The 11,638-nt window shown below is 38.6% G+C and overlaps 1 pseudogene; it reads left to right on the top strand.

Annotated features, from left to right (window-relative positions):
* Positions 1-321: 321 nt before the first annotated feature.
* On the top strand, positions 322-921 carry LOC147465216 (large ribosomal subunit protein eL19y pseudogene; annotated as a pseudogene).
* Positions 922-11,638: the final 10,717 nt, after the last annotated feature.

Raw genomic sequence — 11,638 nt, 5'->3', positions numbered from 1 at the left:
TACGCGCCGGCGCACGCTTTTTGAGAGAGTTTTTTTACTTGGTGAGCCCAAGGCTCTTTTTTCAGCAGCAGATACACATGGCATTAGATTTAAATTTTTTTAAAAACATCATTGCCATGAAAAGATCTTAAAAAAACTCCGTGCGAGAAGCTACCAAGTGAATAAAATAAAAAACCACTTTGCATTGCTCAATTGCTCTCCTACAGAAATAGTTCGATATTCTCCACAAGCAGGTTCTCAAGAAGCAGCTAGGAGCTTTGTCTGTAGGCTTGTCCCCATCGCCATATTCGTCCCATTAAGATTTCGTGAAAGTGGGCGACAATGGTGTCCCTCAAGCTGCAGAACAGCCTCGCGGCTAGCATGCTAGAGTGTGGGAAGCGAAATGTCTCGCTCGATCCCAATGAGGGCAACAAAATCTCTATGGCCAATTCATGGCAAAATATCGGAAAGTTGGTCAAGGATGGCTTTGTGATTCAGAAACCAACCAGGATACACTCGCGGGCACGAGCAAAGCATGCTTTGGAGGCTAAAAGGAAAGGCCGTCATTCAAGATATGGTAAGAGGCAAGGTACTAGGGAGGCCAGGCTACCCTCTAAAGTTCTCTGGTTGAGGAGGATGCGAGTGCTTTGCCGATTGCTGAGAAAGTATTGGGAGGCTAAGAAGACTGACAAGCATATGTACCATGATATGTATATGAAGGTCAAGGGTAACGTGTTCAAAAATCAGTGTGTGCTCATGGAGAGTATTCACAAGTCTAAAGCTGAGAAGGCTCATGAGAAGACACTGTTTGATCAGTTTGAAGCCTATAGAACTAAGGGAAAAGATATCAGGGCTGAGTGAAAAAGTGACAGGAGGGAAGAGCACTTGGCACAAGGATTGAGTACTGAAGCAGCACCAACCATCAAGAAGTCCAAGAAGTGAGCGAGATAGCAAGATTTAGCTAAGAGCCGTGACTCGTTAGTACTTAAATAGAAACCTTGGACCTTTGATCTTGTGTAATGAGATACAGTTTTGAGCGACATAGCAAGATTTAGCTAAGAGTTGTGACTCGTTAGTACTTAAAGAGAAATCTTGGACCTTTGAGCTTGTGTAATGAGATGCACTTTTTGCTTTACTCTTGAAAGCATGACTATTCCAAGCCTAAAAGGGTTTGCATTTTGCAATTTTCCCCCATCTCTTGCTTTGACTATTGGTTATTGTTGTCAAGACTATTACTATGTCTTTTATGTTGTTTCCAAAGGGAAAAAGAAGAAGAAGAAGAGAGTTTTAAAGTTGTAAAAAAGTATCCTAAGAGACCTTAAAGATCTAGCCAACGAGGAGAGAGAGAAGTGCGATTTAGAAGTTGCGCCTCTCCAGAGGTCTCCTTTTGCTGCCTCTACCTGTCCCCAATAGAAGTTTTGAACTCTTGCCTCGCAAAAGCACGTGCTCTCCCTCCCCTACGTCACTTAGTCCAACAACCACCATGATTCTTCACACTAGATGCTTAGTAGGGTTGGGAAAAACCTACTCAAGCAGCAACACCAAAAACGATTGTGCGACAAGAGATTACGTCGGTCTGCGTCAACATGCAGAAGCTCTACTTGTGATAGAGTACAAGGTCGCGTGATGCACATCAACACAGATATGTTGATCCTACAGCATGCACGATATCCGCCTCCTCAGTCTCTTCCCTTCTAGCCTTCCCTGGCCCATATACGATCCCCTCCTCCTCCTCCTCCTCCTCCTCCTCCTCTCTCTCTCTCTCTCTCTCTCTCCAGGGATTTAATATTTACGTAATTACCAAAAAATTTGTGTGATCACAAGGTCTTGTTGACATATTTACATAATCACAGTTAACATGATCACAAACAAACCGGTTCAGAGCAACCTGGAAACCCACAAAAAGCCCACCGGGCTTTTGCGTTTTCCCGACGGCCCCATCGGGCTTATGCATTTTCCCTTTGGGAAAACCCTAGAGCCCGACGGGGTGCAGCTTAATATCATAGAGGGCCCAAATCGGCACGTTCGGTTGTTTTTGTTGAGACACACACACACACACACACATAGAGAGAGAGAGAGAGAGAGAGAGAGAGAGAGAGAGAGAGAGAGAGAGAGAGAGAGAGAGAGAGAGAGAGAGAGAGAGAGAGAGAGAGAGATCAATGACTATCTTTGTTGTGGAGCTACGTAGTGTCGCCACAATTATAATGACTACTTGCACGCAAAAAACAAACATCATTTGATACACTTACAACCACAAATAGCTCGTAGATGCGTTAGCACAGGTGCCCCAATTTGCAAGGAATGCTTGGCATTGTTTTGTAGCTCTCTCGGAGCCAATTGTGATGGTGCAGTTGAATCTCCAATGCAGCGAGGAGGCAAGAAGTAGCGTTAGGATGAAGTGCCATTGCACCCTGGCTTCTACAAGTAGAATACCTTATCATTATAAATGATGTTTTTAACCATAATCCGCATTATATCATAACTATCAAAAAATAAGACTTTGATATGGGAAATTGAGTTATGTCATTCATGTCCTCTCTGACAACACCTCATTGTCAATGTTGGTGCAGTCTTTGTTGTTGTTTTTCTTTCTTGTGATTTATGTCCTTCATATCCATCTATTGTTGTCATTATAGGGCTATTGCTAGATCTAAATTAAAAAAGAAGCCAATCTCGTTCAGCTTGACTCTTATCATCATGGATAGATAAAGATGCAAATGCATCCATTGGAAGTTTTTTAGTAACTTGATCACAACCTCTTTTTGTTTCCATAAATTTTATCACTTTACTTCCATCCATCATTCGCTTTAGTAAATCTAGCAATTTTGAGTATTTCTCATTCCAAAGAGAATGATGGATGGAAGTAAAGTGATAAAATTTATGGAAACAAAAAGAGGTTGTGATCAAGTTACTAAAAAACTTCCAATGGATGAAATACAATCATTTTGATTTGAGATTCAAAACCCATGTTTGCTAGGGGCTTTTTAATTCTTTGCCTTCTTCGTATCACTGGTGCCGACATTTTTCTCCATTGCTTTCAATTTAATACTGCAGACATAAGAACTAGATGTTCAATTAAAATAAATAAAAAAACTTTTCAATATATTAGAAAAACAATCACTAAGAAAGCAATCAAATCTACACAATATGAGATTTGCAATGCACTCTAGTCAATTCCACATATCAACCACATATGTTCTGAGAGAACATACACATTGCAATGCACTCTCTACATGACATTATGGAAACAAAAATAATATGAAATTGTCAGTGTAATTATAAATATAATGATTAGTTATATATCCTCTGCCATCTGAAAACAATAAGACACAACTATTTTCACATGCTACAAAGAATCATCAACATTTACATTGAAAGAAATAATGTCGATGATTGACCATCTCATGCACTAACAATCTTTTAAATATAATACATAATTCACTCCCCATATAAACCAATGCATAAAACAAGGCAATGAAATATTCAATACAATTACACAATTGAGCAATGAGGACTACTTGTACCCAATCAAGGATTGTAGCCCCCTTATGCATCCAATTCAATATATAAAAGCTACTTTCACCCAATTAAGGATTATAGCTCTCATATTGTGCAGTGGAAATGTTCAAATCTATGATGTGTAAAAATGCAAGACTTCAAGGATATTTATATACCCAGTACACTAGTACACGACATCCGACCCTTGACTATCAACTCGTTATTTAAATATGCTCATCTTCTAAAACCAACTACAGGCCTTTTATGGACCAATGGCTTCGTCACAATGAGCATGACTCTCCAAATTCTCAATTGTTTTGGTTTAGTACCTTTATGTTCGGTGAAGGATTTAAATATTTTTAAAAGTGGTTACCAAATTAAGAATCACGTTTGGCCCAAGAAAAGGACCTGTGACTCTGTAACCTTAGGTCAATTCACAAGGAGATGACTATACCTGGCGCTCGGATATACTCCCCAGGGATTTGCCTAGTTAAAATGCCAAAGTAAGAAGAGGTTTACTATATACAGTCTAGCCCGCCAGGCTTTCCCATTTTGCCGGCGGGACCGTCGGGTAAACACAATAGCCCGGCGAGCACCGCCGAGAAAATGGGAAGGCCCGACGAGCCTACCGGCTCTATTGGTTTTTGCAGGTCCCCATCAAGATCACGTTAACAATTAACATGATCACGTGATTTTCTTGTGTAAATACTAGAGTTATTAACGTAATCACACGATTGTGATTATGTCAATGAAATCCCTGTCTCTCTCTCTCTCCCCCCTCCATCTCTTAAAAGAAAAAGTCCCTGTTGGCGTGGCTCTTTCAGAGAAAATTTTTTTACGAGATTGAGAGAGAGTGAGGAGAGAGAAAGAGGAGAGGAAGGGTTGAAAAAAGAACCTAGGTCTACTGTAATCAAACCTCCAAATTTTGAGATTTACCTCTAAATTTTAAATTTGAACGTGAGAAAACCTAAAAAATTTAGAGAAATTTAGCGTCAGCTGGTGTAAAAACCTTCAGATTTAGCCAGTTTACAACTAAAATTCTCATACGTAGGTTTGCCAAGTTTTCAGAACAAGCATTGGTCCTTGCCCGTACGTGAAAGAGTTCACGTCTCTTTCAAACAGATTTTTTGAAGGGTTTTGTTTATACTATATAGTTGTTGAAAATGACGACGATTAAACTTGAGGACCTTCTTGCCTCGTCTATTGTGAGTTTCCTATTCCTTCAAAACCGAATCTGTAAATGATTAGGGACCCTGAGATTTACCTTTCCTATCCAACACAGTTGTTTCAACATGGCACAATGTTGTTTGTTGTAGCACAACCAACCTCCCATTTGCCCCTGGGAGGGGGCTACCTTATGGGGTGCTAAGGACCGAGGCTTGGGCCACATCATTGTGCAAGAGGAGAGACGCAATGGTAGACTACCATTCATTTGAATTGTTATGAGGCATTGATGGACGTACAACTCCCAAACAATAGATAGAGTACAAACAAAAATGGAGAGCTAAGCCGCATTAGGAAAAGCATTTCAAAGGAGTCCAATGAAAATCATACACCATGGCTCTAAGAAGTGTATACAGCATAGGGGCTTCACTCGCTGGGTGAGTAATTAATCTGGGTCGGGGCATATTGATGGACAACTCAGTAGACTAGGAACCCCGAGTAGTCTAGAAACTTTTAGCTGTGCTCATATAGACATGGAAAATTTAAGAGAAGGTTTTACACTAAATTTCTCTAAAGTTTGTAAATTTATTTACCTTCTACTTTGAGTTTTGAAGATGAATCTCAAAATTTGTAGGTGGAATTACACTAAACCTAGGTTTCTTTTGATATGGGTAGGTGAAAGAGAACTAGCATGTGGACAAAGTTATCATAAGAAAATTGGTCATAGCTTTATCACTCTTCTATCAAAGCACTCTTTATAATCCCCCACCATTACCACCTTCCTTGACACGTTTTTCACCACCACCTTTGGAAACACCACTAACTCCCCCCTCCCTCCCGAGATAGAAGGCTACCTATGATGGTGTGAACCAAACTTTAATATATACCATGATGTGGATTTTCTCAAAAGAATAGCGGGTGAAAGCATGACTAGTTGGACACCAAAGCAACGTCCGGGACATCACTATTTGGCAAATTAATAGCTATAATATGTTTGACAAAGATAGAAGGACCCAAGGCGTGTGATATATCATTGGATAGCTCTTGAAGAGGAGAATCTAAAAAGCTGTTTGGCACCAAATTTAGAATAAGTTTACAAAAAATTTACCGCGCACCACAGCAAATAGTGTAGCTATTCAAAACTAGTAATCAACCCATAAAAGTGTACCACCCAGTCATGCTTTCACCCTAGCCTCATTGCAATAATATAACTATTTTCAAGTTTCCATTGTTTTCTCTATATTAACTTAAAATACATAGTATGTTATCGTACATCAACCCACAATAAATTGAGGTAGAGCAAGAGAGAGGAGGAGGAGAAGAAGAAAAAGTGAAGAGAAGCTCAAGATCCCAGACTCTCCTTATTCATGACATTTGTTTGAGTGGCAACAACCTTACTCTTTTAGTGTAAGTCTTGTGGTCCTACATGTAGGGAGGTAGGAATAGGAGATTTATATCCATTAGAATCATGGTGCCACTATTCCCAACAAGGATCAATGGTGGTAGAAATGAGCTTCTAGTATCTGAGGGAAACTAGTTTCAAGAAGAGGAATATCAACACGCCATTGTATGGGTTCCAATTGTTATAGCCCATCAAAGGAACATTCTACCAAACCCTTGTTCAACGGGTTTTTTTTTTTCAAAAATTTGTGGTCGTTTGTATAGTGTGGCTTGGCTAGTTTTCCTCGTTTTAGGGATTTCTTGGAAAATCTTGCTCGAGATTTGAGATTCCTCGTTGATGCCTTTGATCCACAAATTTTTGAATTTGGATCACTTTTGAGGTCTCTACCATCAAATTTTCAAAATTTCAAAGTTATAGTTATTTCAGCCAAAATATGGTTTTTACCCTTTTTTCTCAATCTTTTAGTCCAAATTTGATAGTCATAGTTTCTACTTACCCTACTCCTAAGTACTGAAATGAAACATGAAACAAAAACAAAGAGAACGGTACAAAATAAACTCAAAACGGAAAATGGAATAGCACTCTAAAAGCATAGAGACAATCAAAGAATGAGATGCTTTTGGCTATCTCACTCACAACCCTCTTTACCTCTCGAGGATAGGTCTAACAAGTCCTCGGCTTCTAGAGTCTACCAAGCACTAAAACCCATGTTTAGCTGTTTCACCGCTAAAGTGTAAATGTAATGGAGACACAAATCTTAAAAAAAGAACGCTCTAAATATGCACTAGGTCACTCACCATCTAAGGATCATATCCTTGGCAATGGTGCCAATGTTAGCGGGTTGTCGTGATGAGCGTCTGTACCATAGCTATCAGGCACTAACATAATGTCAATACTCAAGGAAGTGACTTGATGGGACACAAAGACTCTTTGAGATCGTCAATCTCAAGGAGTGAACCTTAACAACCAAACACACTAACTCAACAAGAAAACCAACACTCAATGAATAGGGAAATTTGCCTATGTCCTTTCTCACAGCTCTAGGTCATCATGCCATTTTGACACTTGAACGGACTTGAAATGCAACAAAACTTTAGGAGGATGTCTAAGACACCTAGGGACACTATCCTACCAAGTGTGATCGCAATCCGACAAGGTACCAAAATCACGATCCATCATGAAAAAGGTCCTGAAAACTACAATAGATCAGTCTAGAAATGTCGCCCTATGGTCTAAGAACACTCTCCTATGGTCAAGACGACTAAAAATAGTGATTTAAGCACTCAAATATGAAGATTATGCTCACAAACATATAGTCGCAAACCTCAGCGAAACTGATAATGCTTAAACTTAATTAAAAGAGTAAATAAAGAGGAACACAATGCAAGTTTTAGAATACAAAACTAATTGCCCAATCGTTAGAAAAGTTCATTACAACTTAGAGTAGCTTTGTAGCTTGAGAGTACGTTTTCAGAGCTCCCTTCTTCTCTAAAGGTAAGCCCCTTTCACATTGAGATTATTGAAATTTATACCTAGGACATTCTAAATGGCCAATGGCCAATTTACATGGACCTTTACAATTGTCATGATAGTATTACAACATAGGGAATTGACGTGCTACTCTAGAATCAGGATTTACATAGAGTATCACTACACTACCTCGGCAAAATAATAAACTACAAATGTGGTGTCCGGCGATGTGTCCGGCCAGGTGGGGACCCGCTCGGTCAATCCTCAAACAGAGCTTGTAAAAATGTGAAGGTGACAATAGGGAATGTAAAAGATGAACAAAACTGCTTTGTACAAGAGATGTCAACTTATCCTCTTATCCTTGGATAGCTATATATCACGACTTCTCAAATGGATACAAAGGTCATGGATAATGGATGCGTTGATGCAAGGATAATGAGTAGAGATGGAAAGCAGGCTATTCAGTTTCTCATTGTCTACGTGGATCATGAATCGTGACAATCTTACGTATCATCCACTACCAAAGGTAAGCAAACAATTCAAGGACAGATGAGGGATTTTAGAGAGGTACCATTGTAAAGTGAGATTCCGATGGTACAACAAGATAAAGGTTCCCACTCAATACAAAAGGCAAATATAATCTCTCTATAGTTTTCTGGGGCTATCAAAAGCATGGATCAATGTGTTAGACAAAGATCGAGGAAATCAAAAGAAGTGAATGGCAATGTGTGGATAATATACACAGAAGTTTGAAGGAGAATAGTTTTCTAGAAGATAAATGAGTGTATTTCAAGTTCTTTGAACACATTTCTTTTCTAGATATTAAGGATGAGTTTAGGAGTATAATGGATTCCAGTGAGTCGTGTCAAAAAAAGAATGTTGAATTATGTCCTATAGAGATGTCTAAGGAGTTTGAAGCCTTTGAAAAAGAAAAAGAGCATGCATGGACATAGGACCTGTATCATTGATATAGGTAGTGGTATTTTTAGTGTGGAAATAGGCGCTAGAATAAACATTGTAATAAGCGTCTAATATTTACTGGAGATTACGGGCGACTGTATCGATATTGATAGTAGCGATGCCAATGACAACTTTTTGGCTAAAAAAATAGTAAAGAATGGGTATAAAATGACTCAAAATTCCACATCAATGACGGTGCCATTGTTGGCCAAGCTAGGGGTGAGCTTATATGAATAAAAACCTGCACTTTAGTTTACTAAATCAATCATACAGCGAGGGTTCTTTTACGGTGGTCTAGTGAAGTCCCATCGTTCTTACCTCATCTTTTCGAATGTGTGAGGCTCCTAGAAGGTGAGTTAAAGTATGTGTGAAAGTCCTTAAGCTTCCATGGATGTGTGTTGATGGTGAATCAACGAAGGAATACTCTATGGTTTATTGCTTGGAAAATTGGCATTGTACTTGTGCTATTCGGTCTAATTCTACTTACTATGGTGAAAAAGAATTAAGTTTTGTGTTGATCTTGTGTTCATAGTTGAACTTCCATGGCTAGAGTTTCAATGTTTTTCTTCTTGAAATAAGTGTGTTTATCATCCGCCAAGCTGCAAACTCAAAGAAAGTGTCCCAATGCCTTCCCACTTGTCTCACAAACATCTTAAGAATGCATTGACCTCAGGGTAGCCCGACGTAAAAAGCAAACGGTCCTATGGGCCTAGGATCTGCTTGAAAGAGGAGTTTTTTCTAGTAAATATTTTGTGATAGAGATAATTGTTGTTTTTGTTTTGGTGAAGCATTTTTTACAACACCGTTCATTATTAGCTAGCCATTTGGCAAGCCTTTGCAAGATGTTCTTTCATTTGGCTAGGTCTTTTATATACACAAACCAAACTCCTTTGCTAGATAGACATGAATATTTGCAGGATGAAACATGTTTAAAAGTTTTCTCAAACAGTGTGGTTAATCAAAATCTCTATGGGGATGATGCCAAACAAGTCTCTTTGGCCAAGGATGTAGCAGGCAACTCTTTTATACGAGTGACTGCAAAAAGCGGTTCTTCGGAAAGCCTAAATATAGGAGGAACTGAAGAAATTAAACGCATTTTCCATGTAGTAGGAATATCCTTGAAATAAGGGAGCTACCAATGTCAATTGATCATGGGTGAAAGTCCAAAAAAGGTACGTGAAAATTATGCTCTTAGAGTTTGCTATATTCTATCCATTGATGCGGTTTATGAGGACTTAATGTATGGTATGATAGTGAAAGTGGGGTCTCAAATGAGGGTGACTAGTTTCATAAGATTTCTTCTTGGGAAACAAGTTTTCACGTTCAAGAGTGGTCCTAATTAATGGAAGGTCCTTTCTTCCTATCACCCTACCTAGAAATTGGGTATACATTACAAATGGGTGGTAGATCCTCATACTATGCCTTTAAGTATGTGGAAAATGTGTTACATTATGCTTGCAAGAGAGGACTTGTCCAATCAAGTAGATGTTTGTACTTTGAGAATAAAGAGCATTGTAGGGGTATGCAAGTTTTTGTTCGAAGACATAAATTATTGTTATGGATGTGTTGAAAAAATAGTTGCTGATAAGGAATAACTGGATGCTGATGAAGTGAGAGAGTTATTTTGAAGGATGGGTATCAAGCTTTCTCTTATCAGTGCTTATAGTCCTGAAGATAGTAGTTAAGTTGAAAGAGGACATCCTCCTATCATTAAATCTTTGAATAAGACATGCAAGGGAAAGGTTTATGAATGTACAAAACCCTTATGCCACCACACTACACATAGCTTAGTGAGTGGCTACATGCCTACTAGAATGATGTATGGTCAAAAGCATGCTACCTTAAATACTAACCATACTACATATAGATTAGCAAGTAGCTACATTCCTGCTAAAATAATGGATGGTCAAAATCCTGTAATGCCCATTGAGGATGTGATTCCAACATGGAATGAACTGCATTGGGAAATTGGAATGATTAGGGGAGACCTTCTTGCCTTGCAAACACATCAATTAAAAAGAAGGCCTAAGTACATTGCATTTGCTTGATTGAAGGATGCAAGGTTAAGGAATCAAGAAAGATTTGATAAAAGGCGTAGGCCCAAACCAAAAGACATAAAGAAAGGAGTCTGGGTGCTTATGTATTGTAGTAGCCTTGAAAACCAACATATTGCAATGAATTTTTTTCACAAAGGTGGTTTGGTTTGTACGTTTTTAACCATGTTTATGGAAATGCAACTTACACTTTAAGTGAGCCAGATGGAACAAAGATAAAGGTTCCAATTGTGGGAAAAAGGATTAAGTTGCTCAAGAGAAGAGGATAAACTACTGCCTTTGATGCACAAGATAATAAACAAGAGGAAGTTACTCATAATTTGGAAAGTGAGGAAAAAAATGAAGATACAATCTCTGAACATGAAAATTTATATTGGAATATTGTTATAGTGGCATATACCTGTCGATTTGCAAGTTTAGTGGGGGTGGATGTCATGGCGTGACATGCATATAATGTGAAAAGGTTTTTAAAAATCACTTTCTATGCCTTTTGGATCAATGGGAACAATTTTGATTATGTACATAGTGTGCCATGCGTGGGAATGGTTGTTTCCTTGTAGATATCTTAACAAGGATTTATTGCCCTAGAGGTAGTACCATAAGTGGTTTCCTAGTGTAAACAATCCCTAATATGCTTTGGGAATGTTTATGGACCTAATGCAATGTGCTCAGACACTCGTTTCAATTATAAAAATTGATGCAATCAAAGTATCCAAACATAGCAAGTGGTATGAAAATTGGAACGTGGGGAGTTTTTCCATAGATTTAGATATTTTTTTCCCCCAGCTTATTTGGTATTTTTTAGGTTAAAAATGAGCACTTTTGTGTTAAAATGACAAAAAATTGACCAAAAAACGCACAAAAATGGGTCAAAATGCCACATCAATGATGGTTCCATCCTTGCCCAATCTAGGGGTGTGCTTATAGGAGCACAAACCTGAACTTTTAGTGCACTAATCAATCATAAACTGAGAGTTCTTCTATGGTGGTCTAGTGAAGTCCCATCCTGCTTCTCTCCTACTTTTGAGCATGTGAGGCTCCTAATTAGGGTCTAATATGCACAAAAAGGTGAGAAAAAAATATGTGTGGAAGTTCTTAAGCTTCCATGATT

Source organism: Adiantum capillus-veneris, chromosome 1, assembly GCF_014529385.1.
Source record: "Adiantum capillus-veneris isolate H3 chromosome 1, ASM1452938v2, whole genome shotgun sequence".
NCBI lineage: Eukaryota > Viridiplantae > Streptophyta > Polypodiopsida > Polypodiales > Pteridaceae > Adiantum > Adiantum capillus-veneris.
Note: the sequence above shows the minus strand (reverse complement) of the source record. Positions and strands in the feature narration are given on the sequence as shown.